The sequence below is a fragment of the Hesperophylax consimilis genome, chromosome 13, assembly GCF_061612785.1.
Source record: "Hesperophylax consimilis isolate HC1 chromosome 13, BYU_Hcon_1.0, whole genome shotgun sequence".
In the NCBI taxonomy this organism is placed as follows: Eukaryota; Metazoa; Arthropoda; class Insecta; order Trichoptera; family Limnephilidae; genus Hesperophylax; species Hesperophylax consimilis.
This window is the reverse complement of record NC_142848.1, coordinates 23,804,634-23,822,419: the sequence shown is the minus strand read 5'-3', so window position 1 is coordinate 23,822,419 and position 17,786 is coordinate 23,804,634. Positions and strand designations below refer to the sequence as shown.

Sequence of the window (17,786 nt, the reverse complement as noted above, 5' to 3'; positions counted from 1 at the left end):
ATGTAAATACTGTTTGTACTTATATTCTCTATGGGATGTGAGGGATTGCACTAACCTCCCCACATCCTGGAATAAAGAATTTATTATTATTATAAAATTTCCTAAACGAATTTGATTATATATATATTATCTAACAATATGTAGTGTGGGGTACTCTAATGGAAGTTTTCTTAATGCAATCCAGCAATAAATATAAAATGTAATATTATAGTCTTTTTATCAATACTTTAAATAATTTTGTTGCATTATGCAGTCACTTTACACATTAAACTTCGCTTTGAAAATCATCACTTTACGTGAGGTATTGTCTTGAACTCGGTATGGTGTATCCGCATATCGGTCTTGTAGATGTTTGTACAGAATGCATTGAATAGCATTTGCGATAAAAATAGCAAAAAGACATAATTTTTTTCGTGCAAAAATAAATGTCTTGTCTGGTAACGAAACTAAATATTTACATAAAACATGCAGTTCTTAAAAATTACAAAAATCATGGTGATAAAATAGCAATACGAAAATGCTGGTTCATGCTTACCAACACATTCCAATACAAGCGTTATTATTCAAAGATAATGGTTCATAATAAATAAATATTAATGTTTGCATGACATTGTCAATTTTTAAATTAAACAATAATTAGCGTCTTAGATAGTAATAATAATAATAAGCATGAATTGCGAATGTTTAAAAACATGCTGTACATACGTACTTCTATCTATCAGGCGCGGTCCGTCCATACATGCTGTGGATGCTCCGCATCCCTTGCATTTTAGAGTAAGAAGATTTGGACTTCTAACTGTAAACAGCAATACCGGACAGCAAAGTGCCCATAACATTTTTTACTCCAAATGTGCTAAGGAATAGCTGGTTAAAGTTTGTCGGGTACGTGCCGATACACCCTGTATAGTTATATAAGGAAGTATGGAAGAATACAAAAATAATGCTTGGAGTTACTATATCAGACCAGCTCAAGTATCGGGGATCCATAGAAGCCCGAGTAAATCAGGCCTCCAAAAAGTTGGGCGTCTTGTACAGGGCTAGGAGATTCTTCAACAGTGACCAGCTGCTGACCCTGTACAAGTCTCAAGTCCGCCCAACTATTGAATTTGGGAGCCACCTTTGGGCTGGTGCCCCAAAATACTTGATAAACCTGCTTGAGTCTGTGCAAAGGAGAGCGATCCGTCTGATTGACAATCCGTTGTTAACAGACCGATTGCCTTCTCTGATGCATAGACGCAATGTAGGCATGCTGTGTCTGTTCTACAGGTATTTCAATGGAGCCTGCTCCAAGGAGCTAGCAGCATTGATTCCTGATGCACCGGTGCACGCGCGCGAAACTCGACGGACACGAACTGAACACCCGTTCACGGTTGACGTTGGCTTCATGAGAACGGGCCGTTTTTACGACTCGTTTTTGTGTAAGTCGGCTCGTATGTGGAACGAGCTACCGGCATCTGTTTTTCCTCCCTCCTATAATCCGAGCCTCTTCAAGGCCCGCATTAACAAATCCCTTCCTACAGCCCCTACCTTACTCCGCCTCACAACGCCGCCCAACCGGGTGGTGACATAGTTCCCCTGTCTGTGCACTGCACAGGCAGGGACACTCTTGTGAGGTGTCACATAAAAAAAAAAATATATATATATATATATATAAAAATAGTATGAAAGTATAGAACATAAATAACGTTTGTTATAATAGCATAATATTTTTTAGTTGTTGTAAGTAAAGTGCTTACATTTTTAGATACATAATACAATAGTATATTGAGGAAATCTGTGATTGGTTTCTCAGTTAGGTAAATTATACAGTATTAATGAACCACATTGTAATCTGTTGATTTCCCTAAAGTAAAATAGATACATAAAAAATAATATAATAATATTTCTACAGCGACCATAATGTGATTTTTTTTACAAAAACGGCACTGTAAAAAATCATACAAATATTATTATATAAGACATCGTGCATGTTATCGTCCCGTTTCTGTGTAGTACTCACAACGAACGACATACTGATGTGTGGAAGCAATCTGTAAAACGTATCCAAGAATGCTAGAACGTACGTTCTTTCCGCGCATGCGTATTGAGACCCGCAAGCCAATATCTTCGTCAACTTTATACGACATTAACGACAGCATCCAACGTACAAAAACCGTATTTAATTCTCATATGTATAATGCACAGAATCGTATACTCTATTACTAATCTATTGGATTGTATGCGCGCGCTGCTTTGACAGTTTGCTTTGAGCTTGAATACTGTAGTCGAATTCTTATTGAATTTGTTATTATTGACCTGCGATTTCCTTTTTAATCATAATTTAAATAAATAAAAATGAATACCCAAAATAAGATTGATAGTTCGACAACGTGTTCTAAATGATAATAGTGAATTGTATGGTTGTATAATTGAATCATATGCGAAAAAGTTTCGTGTCTCGGCCATTTGCGGAAAAAAAACTTTTTCTGGATACTGGAAATATTGAGTTATGGAGCTTAATGGATTTATGGAGATAATTTTAGACGGTACCTAATTGTATCTTGTTCGTGAGCTAGCGTCTAGGTGTGCATATTTGATATCAAGTACGTTGTGAGTACGAGTAAAAACATTTGATGCCCAGCATCCCTTCTACAAAAAGTCACCGACCGCCACTGCTATATATCTATATTGTGTGATAGGTATCCAACCCATGCGTTCCAAAGTCTATTGTTTTACACATTTCTAAAGAACTATCTATTGTGTGTTCGAAAGCTTTTGAATTATATTACTGTTTTTAAATATTGCTAAATTTCTGTTTTCACATAAGTCAACCCAATTCTCCTGGTTTGTTGGTACTAAAACTCCGATTTATATGCCATAATATGATCAAAATAATAATAATTGGATAATATGTTTTAAACAATTATAATTACAATATTTAATATATATGCTCTATCTTATTACTAACGATTGATGACTTACTTGATGCACTAATTACATTCACAAGCTGATGCTCGTCAATCAACAATAACACATACAATGAATTGACCCGATAAGTGTAATGTCACCTAATATATTATTGAGTTTCAAATGATGATTTTACGACGTTATTATTGTATAAAGCTCAATCAAGTAGCAAATTCTTAAACAAAAATGTTACAAATTACTTAAAAATCATACCCGAATTTTTTCGGTCGCACCTACAAATTATAACTAATACCTAAGTTAATATTATTGAAAGCAAATCCTATAAGTATCAACGTTCAATGACAGACCTATTAATAACATTCATTTGAAATGCTTTCCGAACAAATTCAAAAAATAAAAAGTAAATAAACAACAGAGGTATTTAATTTATGTAAGATATTCATTTAAAGTGTAGTGACATTTGTTTAAAAGATATGTTTTTAGTGATGATTTAAATTTGAGTTTTTCGCTTATTTGTTTGATGCTTCGTGGAAGGTTGTTATATACTTTATTATTATATATTAATGGCCATGTAGTGTGGTACTTTTTGAAATATAGTTTTGTTTGCTTTTTAGATTAACTCTTAAACCCTACCTGGGGTACTGGAGTACCCCCCTGGTGTTTAAAATATCAACAATTTTAATAATATTGCACTGTTGCAAAAATCGCTCTAGCTAATCTACTCTCGATAATTGGCGCGTAAGTACGTCAGGAAGCCGTCACCGCCCGGCAAGTGCATCCGCGTCCACAGGTGTTCCGGGGTACCCCAGTACCCCGTGGTAGGAATACTGTTAGTTTTTCCTTCCAGTTATACTTGAATTACTGAAGGTATTTTTCGACATCTCTCTGGTAAGTTTACACATTATTTATGATTTACTTTACTTTGTGATAATGGTTATGGAGTACAGTGTTGATAGGGAGAGCCTGCGCCCAATAACGAGACATTCATGGACTAATAATGTGTTATGAATGTAATGACAGTGTATGCAGTGTAATGAGGTGTCTGTATTGTTTTCAAATATGGCATCCCAGACTCGAAGTCTTGGGGGGGAGGGTTAAATTGCAGCTGCTTTGTTGGTATCTGATGACGAAGAGCTCAACCTAAGAGAAGATTCAGAAGATGAGCCCGACGGTGTTATCGAGGATTTCCGGGACCATTCTGAAGTCGCACCTCGTGAAGACGGTGATCAAGATAGTGTGGAAGGAGATGAAGAGTATTTAGTGCCTGAAAATGACTGGGCTGGTATAAATAAAGACGGTAGGCGCTTGGTTGATTCTCCATTAGTTATGTATGGAAAAGGTCATAATAATCGACAAAAGTGGACTGGTGTTAAGCCTTCTCGCTCAAGAATGCCTCGCCGCAATATTTTGTTGCACCCACCTGGTAACGTCTTAACAGAAACCTGACATGTGACAATTGGTTCACGTCTATACCCACAGCCAAGAAGTTACTGGAAAAAAGTTATAACATTAGTTGGAACTGTAAAGAAGAATAAACGAGAAATTCCTCCTGTTTTCTTGGACACTAAAAATCGAGAGAGATGCACATCAATGTTTGCCTACGACGAACCTCTCACACTTTTGTCGTATTGTCCTCTAAAGTCAGCTAAGAAGAAACTTGTAATCATGCTGTCCACCATGCATGACAGCCCTGAAAAGGATAATGAAGTTTACCTTCCATAAATAATAAATTTCTATAATAAAACCAAATGCGGGGTGGATGTGTTCGACCAACTTTGTAAGAAATACTCGACGTCCAGGAACATCAAAAGGTGGCCCATGTGTCTCTTTTACGGGTTGCTAAATGCCGTTATTGTCAACTCTTGGGTCTTATTCAAGCTGTTAACTAACATTGATGAAGAGAAAATAACCAAGCGGCATGAATTTCTTGAGAGTTTGTCAATGGCACTCATAAAGCCTCATATGAGAGCAAAATTACAATAGCAAAGTTTACCCCGGGATATCAGAGAAACTATACGTGCAGTCTTGAATATTCATAGTGAAGATCATAGGCCGATCCCTAATAATCTCAAACCTGGTCGCTGCTGTTTTTGTCCGCGCACAAAGGACAGAAAATCTCGATCTGTCTGTAACACTTGTCGCCGCCATATTTGGGTTGACCATCAATACAAAATCTGTCCTTCATGTAACGACAAAAATGTCTATTAGTTTTTATTAATAAATTTTATTGTCTTTTCTTATTACTTTGCCATAATAAAAATGATATATTAAAAAATACCAAAGACTATTATTTTATTCATTTTTTTTGCGCGGGGTACTGCAGTACCCCGTGGTAGGAATAATTGCATTCCCAGAGTGGTAGGGTTTAAGAGTTAATAAGTTTTCTGTGAACCTTGTAGCGTGTTTAAATGTTGAGTTTTTTTGTGGGAACTTTTCTGGAGATGATCGAACTAACTCCATTATACATATTATGTCCTTCACTGTCAGAAGTTTGAGATTCTTACAAATTGGTCTGCATGAATCCAGGTGATCTTCCTGTAATACCAAACTCGTTGGATAAAGCAGAAAAGTCACGCAAGAGTGCGCCCTTTTATCCAACATCCTATCTCCTTTATTCAATGTTCAACTTTAACAAACAAGAATTCGTCACTTTTGTCCAACATCTAATTTAAAAACTTGTTTTCTAAGTAATTTTAAACATTTGGAACGTATTTTAATTAAAAATAATAATTAGTAATCTTACAACTGAACTAATTTAATTTTAAATGCCTTTTTAGTAAAAAAATAGCGCTATTTCTTCCGATTTACGTTTTGGTCTGTTAGATAAAAACGAACTAGAGCGACGAATAGATGACATCTGTCAGTGAGATTCGAAACTAGATGAAATGTAAAAAGGTTTGAAACCTAGCTAAGTTGCATGGAATTTCTGAACAGGAACATTGATAAAATATCAATGAATTGTTGTTATCAAACAAAGTAAACATGATTTATTTCAACATTTATCGATAAATTGTTACGAAGCCACGAAATAAATAAGCTAACCTTGATTGGTCACCGGTGAAAGATAAAATATTTACTAACCTGCTTGCTTAGGCCGCAGTGGGACTAGCCACTAACTGGCGCGAAGGTCGCCACCTCGCCGAAGTGTTCCCGCGTTGATTAGTCAGGGTTATCCAGTGGATGGGATGATAAGCACTTTTTGTTAAGTTGTTCGTCACGTCGTGTTGAAATTGATTGTGAAATTTTGAAGCAGATGTGCTCACGAATCAAATGGAAAGGATATATAACTGTAGAGAATAATATCACTATTCCTTGGCTTCACGAGAACGGCCGCTTCTTCGACACGTTTTTGGGTTATGCTACGTATACATACGCGAGCCGAACTTCCGAGCTGATCCTCAACTTAAAGAAAAGGAACAAAGCAAGCGCAAATGGCGCGAAACGCCGCTTGCAGTTGCTTCATTCCTTTCAAGTAATACGTGGCTCGGCTCGCGTTTCCGTTCACAAATGTTTACCATAAGATGGTTAGTATGTGGAATAAGCTGCCGTAATCTATTTTGCTTCCTTTATATAATCCGAGCCTCTTCAAGACCCACATTAATAAATCCCTTCCTACAGCCCCGTCCTTAACCCGCCTCACAACGGTGCCCAAACGAGTGGCAACATAGCTCCCCTGCCTTTAAACTGTACACAGAGAGGCGCTCTTGTGAGGAATCACATTAAAAATAATAATACGAAAATACTAGATTAAAAGATATTAATTATGTGAATACTACAAAAGCCTCACAGCATACCTCGATTGGGATGCTGTGGAGCTAAAGGGTGTGGGGATTGGAAGGAAGTGGGTGATGGACGGTGGTGATGTATCTGGCTACTCAGATCTGATGACCGAACACGGCTAAAGCCATTTCAATTGCCGATTTTTAATGTCTGTTTCAACTAAAAAAAAAAAACTGTTTTTGACTGATGATTGAACCTTCCTACCCAGGAACTGGAAACGCCAATTTTTATTGCTGTAATATCATAAAATTTCTGAGAAATGTCTATAATATGTCCACGTATTTGTGAGAAATCGCCACCAAATTTATAGAATGTATTGTCATTGACAATATATTTATTTCTTTTATTCAATTTGTTCTCCCCGCGGGTGAGTTCATGAACAAATTGGTGCGGCTCGCTAGTTATGGTGACGTCCTCGAGTGTGAGACTGGAACAAAGAAATTTATTTGACCCAAAATCTGATTGTCAGAAATGTAACCATCTATTAAGAGATGCAAATATTTAATCAGAACAATACTCTACATGTCTCTAAGTAGATTAGTATAGCCAGAGTAATATCCGTAGAGAAGCAAATATAAAAATCTTAAAAATTTCTTGTGAACTCTTTCAATGCACAAAATGTAGGTTACTTCGTGTGTGATAATGAATCTATATGTCGAGATTTAGCTCGATCGGATGTCGGGAAGTGAGTTAATTTCCACTACCAAGATTTGCATTCATGCATCAGGTATATGTATATAAAAAATGTAAAAATAAACATTCTCTTAATAAAAATAAAATACAGTGTGTGGCAAGCCTACGCACGACGGAATTGAAACTTTTAGTATTCTTCTCTCTCTCTTTTCATTTCATTCTCTCTTTTTTGACACTAAAACTCTGTTCCAAATCGAATAAACCACAATCAATTACGTATTTCACTCGTATTACACTCACCGCGCAGAACACGAAGCAAGCAGCTGATGCCTGGCGTGGCGTCGTTGGCTAGAGAGAGAGGAAAAGAGAGAAGAGAGAGAGAGAACGTTCGTCAGTGGCTCCCTCACCTCAGTAAGCGACTACGGTGAGAGAGCGACAGTGAACGGTGAGCGGGGAAGCGGGAGGGGTCCCGTACCCCCACCACCAAATGATCACGGTTTTTCGTGACGGTCATGAGTCGGTTTTACTACGGTCCTCGAAAATGCATGACGCGCGTAAAGAAGTTTCACTTCAAATAAGTAATCAGAATAAAAAAATCCGTTTCATCCAATATCCAACGAATACTCCAGTTAGTGTGTCATGAAGGTAACACGTCCTCTTTATCTTATCAACATTTCGACTGCTATTGTAATGAGTCGCCTCATGTTCTGGCATTTTAGAAAATCATATTCATTCAGTCCTCGGTCTATTCAATTCTGTATTCAGTATTTATCTATCCTTGGACCTGATCGTTCGTAGTGAAGTTGTGAGTTCTAGAATTTAACAGGTACATATTTAAAAACTTGTTTATTTATGTAAACCTTGTGTTGTCTTACGCAAACGTCACCTTGCTTCAACAATAAAAAGTTAAAATACTACAAAATGTTTAAAAGTTGTGCGTTTTACGAAGTTTTTATTCAGTTTTTAGTGTGTTTTGAGCGAAGCTCTATTGAAATAGTGAAATGTTTATAGGATATTAACGTTTACAAAGTTTGTATATGTATATACTACGTATTTCCAGAGTGGTAGGTACTCTTGGTGGTGGATAGCCCTTGCGAGAGAACACCATTCTGAATTGAAACGTGTTGCTTGAAATGGTAATAGTCGTGTTTAGAGTCCAAGATCTGAATAGCCAGGTTTTTTCCATCCTTTCTCTTTCCTCACCCTTCCTTACCCATTCCCTAATTCACCCGAACAGAATACCCCAAAATTTGGACTACGAAAAAGGGATTGAAGTTTGTTTATTGTGTGTATTTATTTAACAAATAATACAATCTCAATTTGGAAGCGTGTATGTGTACGGCCGCTCCGGAAACTATTCATTGGATAACCAACACATCTGCCACCAGTCACCCCAAGTAATTCGCTGCGTTTGATGACTTAGCAGGGGTGCCTGATGCATTGGGTAAGATTTGACCAAGTCTTGGTGGCGGGCCGGATGGGGCCGACCCATCACCCAGATTTCCACCCACCCTTAGTATTATCAGATCGTGCAATGATACAGTATTCATTGATTTTGCCGCCAAAAATCATATTCAGACTACAAAATAAATTACTGAGGTCACACGTTTAAAAGTTATTAAAAAAATGATGTTGTTCAGTTTTCTGTGGTTATTTTTAGCTTGTTGCTAATGCTTGTTACGAATAACAGTATACCTAAACTAACCATACATTTCAAATTATTAACCTATTAAAGTAAATAAATGGATCTAAATACGAAGGTCGTGGGTTAAAACCCCGGCGTGGGCAAGTTAATTTTATTAGATGAATTTGTTAATAATAATATATAGTATACTTGTTATGGTATAATTATAGTATAATTTGTTAATAATAATTAATAGTATACTTGCGGGCAGAGTGGAAGATTAATAATAATATTTGGATGATTTGTAAAGCCCTTCTTTTGTGCTGTACAAATATATAATACATTTTTATAGGAGATAACATAATCAGAGATGTCACCTAACATTAACACTCAATTAACATTAACTTAATTGTTTATTGGCGAAATTTAGATACAGGATTTAGGACATAATTGGAAAATTGGATATAATTGGACTTTATCTCAGGAATTGTATATTAATTTAAGGGTATGACAGCTTACAAAGGTAAGTTTGTAGTTTAGACCTAAATTCTGTTGGACTTGTTAAGGATCTTAGTTCTGAAGGAAGTTTATTCCAAGCCTTCGGCCCAGATGCTCTGAAAGCGCGATCACCAAACTTAGTATTTGGCTTGCGCTTAGGTTCCATCAGCTACCTACAGCTGATTCTCAATATCGCCCTAGTGTGAGACCACCATTCAGAAATGAATAGTTGCTTGAAATAGCTTTATCCGTGTTAAGTACTCCCCCACCTTCCCCTTCCCAACTCCTTCCACTCCTCACATCCTATGAATGAATGTAAATCTTGGAAGCGGAAATTAACCCACATCCCAACATCAGATCGAGCTGATACTCAGCAGGTAGACTCGTTGTCGATGACAACGTATTCTACCAACGCATTTCTCTGAAATCAGTTCTTTAAATGACATTACAGCAGTTAAAATACGAAATAAATGTCGATTGTATCCGATTTGCATATGGCGAGGTTCGTCCAGTTCCGTTTTTAGTTCAGTTTTAAAAGAAATTTTAAAATATTATCTATAATGTTATCTTTTAATTACGTCATTTTCAAAGAATGTTTTATTTATTTTCTCAATGTATGTTCGTAGGGGAATATCTAGTATAAGACTAAACTAAAATTACTATTATTCATAGTGTTTATCAGCTGACAAACAAAATGATGATTATTTTATTGATCGATATCTGCCGCAGTACAAACTGAAGAGATAACTGATAGCAGTGTTTGTGTGCCCTAATTAAGCTCAAATGTTCCTTACTTCTACATTGAATTGGATCAAACATTTTCAAATATGGAACTTCTTTATCGAGCAGAGTCACTTTCAGTGGCCAGTAATTTGTACATTTTCAAGCGATTGTTTTGTCTTTGTTCTGCGTAGAAATCTTTTACGATCTTCTTCGATTGCGTGGTTATGATCCTCGGCTACGAATCTGGAGGTCGCGTGTTCAAATCCCGGCGTGCGCAAGTAAATTTCATATGATTATTTTGACTTTTAAAATAATATTATATAGAGTTCCATGATATCTCAACACAGTGACAATTCAACACACTTTTAAAAAGTCATTAGAAACGATGAAAAAAATTTTTTAACGTAACCTAACCTAACATAACCTAACCTACTTAACCTACTTAACCCAGTTAATAAAGTTTTTGTTTCATCACTAACCATGACTTTATATAATTTCTTAAGGGTGTGATGAATTATCATTGTGATGATTTATCCGGTCACCATTATACAGGGTGTATCGGCAAGTACCCGACAAACTTTAACCAGCTATTCCTCAGCATATTTCGAGTAAAAATGTTATGGGCGCTTTGCTGTCCGGTAACATTTTTTTCCATTAAAAACAAAAAATAAATAAAAAATCCACACTCCGTCACTGTCATTTGCATTGTTTCTCGTATTCAACAGCTGTTATTACACACGCAAGTGTGTCAAAAAGTGTCCTCGCTCTTTCGTACACACTAAATAATAATAATTAAAAATGAGACGAATGGTGCCGTGCCATTTCGTTGTGATTGTAAAAGCGCGGCAACGTACATTATTCAACGAAACTCGAACAAAATATTGCCAGACGGGTTTTCAAACTTTGACAAAGGATAAAACATTGGTGACATGTGGTGAAAATATGAATAAATTTTTTTTTATTAAAAAAAAATGTTACCGGACAGCAAAGTGCCCATAACATTTTTTACTCCAAATGTGCTAAGGAATAGCTGGTTAAAGTTTGTCGGGTACGTGCCGATACACCCGTATACATATCGGTGGATGCAATTTGTTAGTCATTAATTGATAATAATTTGACTGGTAACATAGATCATAGTAGAAATAATGTAATTTGTATTTGTACAGCGCCTTTGAGGTGATTTTGCACAAAAACGGCGCTATAAAAATAATCCAAAATTTATTTAATATTATTATTATTATTACATCATACGTAGAATATCATTAGCGGCAAGTTGCAGAGTGGTAGATACTTTCAGTATCGCCCTGGAAGACCACCATTCAGACACGAAAAAGGCTTTATCTATGTTTGGTGACCAGATCTGAATAGCCAGAAAGATACTTCCCCGTATTCATCTTCATTTGCTTCTTCACCTCCCCATTACCTTTAGCCTTAAAATATGCTCTAAGCGGGGATGCCATAGTCTCACTGGCTACAGACAGTTGGAACTACTCACATAAAAAAAGAGAAAATAAATATTCCGAAATTTAATTAAGAACTTTATTTTTTTGTATGTAGATATTGTCATATTTGATAATGATAATAATACATACATACCTAACGGTTAATTTCATTTCTTTTCGATGTCTGTAGTACCTACCTACATAATAATATTATTATTATTTGGTTTTGTATGCAAAGTGCTCGGCACTGGCAAAGAATTTTGTGCCTTGTCACGCTGACTGCTCGGTTTATTAATGTTCATGATTTTATCCGGTTTAAAACCACTTTTATATGACCATACTTGTATGATATTATATATTATGAATGTGTTTATTTAGAAGCGTGTTGAAACTGTTAATGCATGATGTCTACAGTTTATAGACTTACATGAAATAAAATAGAAGATTGGTTACTATTATAATGCACGTGGTTTCACAGAACTAGGTCCGTGGACAAACTTGAAAGTAACTATAATATAATATTGAATAAAATCGCTCTCCCCGTCTGCCTGTTTGTGCGTTTAGTTCTTCTAAACTGCGCAACGGATTTTGATATGGTTTTCATCATTGACTCAATGGTTTTCATTATCATTTAGAAAAATTCTTCCGGAAGGTTTACATATACGGGTTTTCCAATAAGAGGTGTTATTTTGATATTTAATCGTAAAAGATCAATGGTTTCGTTGCTTGTGTTGCACGTAACGCCGTCTTGTTGAAAATGAACGTTGTCCAGATCAATACCATCCAATTCCGGCCATAAAAAATCATTAATCACCTCTCGATAGCGCAATCCATTCACCGTAACTGTTGCTCCAGCCTCATTTTCGAAAAAGTAAGGTTTAATGACTCCGCCGGACCATAAACCGCACCAAACAGTAACACGTTGAGGATAGAGAGGCTTTTCAACAATAATTCTTGGGTTTTCCGAGCCCCAGATGCGACAATTTTGCTTGTTGACGAAGCCACCGAGGTGGAAATGGGTCTCATCACTCAAGATGATTTGCATTTGATTCACTCAAGTGAATTTTAATAATTTCAATGCGTTGTTGAAGCATGTATCGTTCCATTTTTATAAATGACGTAGTTTCTACTTGTCAAATGTCAAAAATGACAGCTTCAAAAGTAACGTCTACCGAAATAGCGGGCTATTCAAAATAACACCTCTTATTGGAAAACCTGCATACTAAATTAATATTATATTTATAGAAAGTAGAGAAAAGTCTATGTTTTATAATCAAGTCGTAAAAATATGTTTTCGGTCACTTCATTATTAACGCTGGCTATACCTTATGATATACATTAAAATAACGTACTACAGAATTATATGTCTTAAAAAGGCCTACAGAAAAGTCAGGAATGGAATATGTTTATCTCCTAAGGATACCCCGAGTAACGCCGGGTACTCGTCAGCTAGTTGCATTTAAGTTAGTTGGTCACACAAGCTATCGTATCACCAGCTGCCTCAAACACGTCGCTCTTGGCTCTTTTTGTGATCAAATGCCTCCCTGTGCTCAGAGGCGGATTTGCCCTTAGGCCTATGTAGGCCCGGGCCTAGGGCGGCCAGATATTAGGGGCGGCCAATCGTGACAAAAAGTCACAGATGATAACAAGAAATTACTTCCTAAGTACCTAAATATTCTACGTACGAAATAACGATATGCAAGAGCGTGTTCACACACAGCACACAGCGCGCCCCGCAGCCGCCCTCGCCACACCTATCATGCTCCGTCGCTCGCCCGCTCGCGTATTTCCAATCCCTTCCGTGATTCAGTTGCGCTAGTGACTGAACTTTTTTTATGTTAGATAATGCATTACGTAAATTTTTTTACAAACGTTTTAATTTGTATTTTAAGTTTAGTTATTATATTCGAATATGTACCTTAAGTTGATTTTTACTTAAAAGAGGTGCTGATTTCTTTTATTTGTTTGGAGACTTAATAATAAATTTTTATCCAGCCCGTATCTGGCAACCCTAATTGTAACTGTGAAACACTTATATATTATTGTATGAGAATAAACCTGAAACTAGTTAAATAAATTAAACCTAAAACTGTTTTAAATGTTTTATTCAAATCCTTGAAACCTTAGAAAGTATTACAAACTATCAGCTATTATAGTTAACTAAATTTCTGAATCGATTTCGATAAAAGTGGTCAATAAAGTAAATTCATTATGTAGTCTATAGTCTATATCAGGGGTCTCCAAACAACGGCCCGCCAATGTCATCAATCCGGCCTGCGACAATCGATAATTATACAGTAATTGAACTAGCGAATTTAGCAAGCGTATATTTTTACATTAATTCCACACAGGAGGCTTTGAGGAAAATATTTTCCCTCACGACCTATGTCATCTTAGGTGATGCTGTGTGGAGGGTCTTTTTAAGGAAGGGAAGGATAGGAAGTTCTGAAAAGGAAAATGTATAAGGGGTGGGTAGGAATCTGGGGATTAGTGTGTCCAGGAGTGACATACGTATGAATACATCCCTCCAACTGCGGTGCAAGGCGATGGATCAAGATAGTCCGGCTGGAAAGGTCAAAAGGCCTCCCTCACCCAGTCTCTCTCGATCCGGCCCGCCACGCAGCAGGTGGGCAGACGTATCCGCCGCCAAGACCTGGACAAATCTCACCCCATGAACCATGAATGATAATGGCAGGAAAATTAAAACGGTTTTGACCCTAGGAACTTACTGAAAAGTTTGGATACTCCTGGTCAATATGATGGTACTGAGAAAGGGGCGGCTACATGGTCTGGGGCCTAGGGCGGCCAAGACTGCAAATCCGCCTCTGCCTGTGCTTCCATTCGTATCCCATGTACTCAAAAATCAAAAGAAGATCAACCTAGTGACAGTACGTCGTATTCTACTGGGTACTCTGCTCGCTTGTTTGTTAGAAGTAGGGGAAAATTGGCTTAAAGGGGCCTACTGACGGGCGAGCACGAGCGTGTCCGCATTGGATATTCTTTTCTTATGCGTTTCGTTATTCGCTTTGCATCTAGAAACTGGAATGTGCCTTATTTTATATTGGATTAGTACCTATGGACATGGACATAACGCGTCTTTGTATTTATGTCAAAGGCCATAGATTTGTTTAGGGACAGACAAACTTTCATACTTTCAGAGAAAGTATAAAATTAATACAAGCTCGAGAACGATATAAAGGTGTGAGATACAAGTACATACAAAATGAACTATACGAGTAAAAGTAGACTTAGGGTAAATTACTATTGATTGAAAATATATGATGATATAGCCTTACGCCACATCTGCGTAACTACTATCTTGAAGTATGTTTGAAATGCTCAGATATTGTTATCTATAAACAGGATTTTGGGACGAGTAGCTCTCGTAGGTGTAAGAAATTAAATGAGGTTAATTAAATCAGGGCTCTCTGTTCCACCATTTACATTTTTATTAGATTTTATTATTTTAATGAAGACATTTTATTTATAGATGTATATCTTTAAAAAATATATATATATATATTAATACAGTTCGATTAATGAATATCTTTTTCTAAGACCTACCTACCTAAATTTTAGAGTAGGTGTTGTAAAAGTCACTTAGATATCACACATAACTATCATTTGGGGTATGTGTATTACTCCCCTCCAGCGCGGGGGGAGTAAAGATGTTTATACATATTATGAAAATATTTCAATTGGATGGTCATATTTAGATTAACGCAAACGTCAACTGAAGTGACAAACACAGAAATTCTCTAATTAGGTCATGTGGAAGATAAGGCAAAGCTGCGAGATACAGATAAATAAAATAAATAATAATATCATTATTTAGTTTATTTATATAGACGTTCAAATTGATAGCCCAGCCAATCAGGGAAAGGATCAGAAAGTCTCCCTTTGACTCCCTCTCCCGTGACTTTATTGATAAAGTTCAAAGTTCAAAGTCCAGATGCGTTTATTGATAAATCACTGAAACTCGTATTGAAATGTCACTATTTTCACAGTCTTCCAAAATAAAATCTGCTTACGAATTACTAGTCCTTTTTACAATTTTACAATAGCGCGCAAATTGCTGGTTGCGCAAAAAACTAAATTACAAATTCCAAATCGTGTAAACGAAAGTTCGGGCTTGTTTCCATATATATACACATTTTATTACACTTGTTAGTTAGAAACTTTTACAAATGTGTTATAATTTACGAACCCTCCTGGTGTCAAAAATATAGTCACGTGGTTTGCCTCCGCCTCGTCGAAATGATACCCAGATTTCAATTAGGACAATTCTATCAAAATTTTTTTTCTTGTTGATTTTTTATTTTTTTTTTATTTTTTTTTTTTATTAGTAAAAAAAGATACACGAATTACATTACACAATATTGAATATATTACAGTTATTAATTACATAATATAAATATTTGATGTACCCCCATAAATAAGCAGGGCTTGTGTGTATGGGGGTGTTGTTATATTGGTTTATATTTGATACGATTCAGTTCAACTGTTCGGAATATTTTTTAAGGTGGCTTTTGAATTCGTTTATATTTGCATTCATGTTTCTAATTTTTTCTGGTAATGAGTTAAAAAATTTTACTCCGAGATATTCATGGTTGAACTGTCCTATTGTTTTTTTACATTTCGGAGTAGAAAGTATTGACGTTTGTCTATGATTTCTGTTATTTTTAAAGGGTGCAATTTTATTTTGAATATTGTTTTTATAAATTTGTAATGTTGCATGGTAGAAGTATAATGCACTTAATTTTCTGACCTTAAATTGTTTAAATAAAAGTTCGGACGAATATGAATAGGGTTTTTTTAATATGGTTTTTATTATTAGTTTTTGTGATATGTAAATTGTTTGTATTTGATTTTTATATGTAGGTACCGCATATATATATATACATCTCAATTATTTGGATGTCTATATATACATATATATATACATCTCAATTATTTGGATGTCTATATATACATATATATATCTAAATTATTTGGATGTCTATATATATACATATATACATCAAAATTATTTGGATGTCTATGTTTATTTATAAAAATGTTATATTGAATAAATACGTCCAAATTCGTTGCACGCAGTGGGAGGGATGAATTCAAACGTTCGTCACTTCTGGGCACACTGACCCCCAGATTCCTACCTATCCCTCATTCCTTTTTCCTTCCCAGATCTCCATCTCCTTAATTTCCTTAAAAAACCCTCCACTCAGCATCCTCAAAGATGACACAAGCCATGAAAGAAATTATATTCCTCGTGGCTCCTATGTAGAGCTAATGTAAAAAAAACTCAATTTTCTCGACGTAACTCCATTAACTCGGTACACTCCTAGGGATTTTTGTTCAGTGGTTCTAATGATAACGACCCCCTGTAATGCCTTTGCCAGTAGCTACGTGGTAAATATGGCAATTCCACTGAACAGAAAACAGTGTCATCTGAATACGTTACGGTAGATCTACAGAGACCGATTCGAAAGAAAACTGGTGTCGTCAAATTTACGTAAAACCTATCGAATTGGGCCTATCGAAATTGTTTATACATTACCTAATATTCTCTTCTGCATTATTGTAAAATTACTTCGTGGCACCATTTTAAATGAACTATTAACCTGGTGAAGGAACCATTAATTAGGAAACAAGTTGATAATTTATTATATAGGGTTTTCCAATAAGAGGTGTTATTTTGATATTCAATTGTAAAAGATCAATGGTTTCGTTGCTTGTGTCGCACGTAGCGCCGTCTTGTTGAAAGTAAACGTTGTCCAGATCAATACCATCCAATTCCGGCCATAAAAAATCATTAATCATCTCTCGATAGCGCAATCCATTGACCGTAACTGTTGCTCCAGCCTCATTTTAGACCATAAACCGCACCAAACAGTCACAAGTTGAGGATAGAGAGGCTTTTCAACAATAATTATTGGGTTTTCCGAGCCCCAGATGCGACAATTTTGCTTGTTGACGAAGCCACCGAGGTGGAAATGGGCCTCATCACTCAAGATGATTTGCATTTGATTCACTCAAGTGAATTTTAATAATTTCAATGCATTGTTGAAGCATGTATCGTTCCATTTTTATTAATGGCGTAGTTTCTACTTGTCAAATGTCAAAAAAATGACAGCTTCAAAAGTAACATCTACCGAAATAGCGGGCTATTTAAAATAACA

The 17,786-nt window shown here is 36.0% G+C and overlaps 1 protein-coding gene across 3 annotated transcripts in view; it reads left to right on the top strand.

Moving 5' to 3' along the window:
* Window positions 1-8,017: 8,017 nt before the first annotated feature.
* Window positions 8,018-17,786, top strand: part of LOC149418629 (glutathione S-transferase 1-like) — a 38,981-nt gene continuing 29,212 nt past the window's right edge. For 2 of the 3 annotated variants that reach the window (XR_016303007.1, XM_089638892.1), the window contains exon 1: window positions 8,018-8,146. The gene's annotated coding sequence lies outside the window, so the exon portion shown is untranslated. The remainder of the gene's footprint in view (window positions 8,147-17,786) is intronic. The other variant, XM_089638893.1, reaches the window with a different exon arrangement.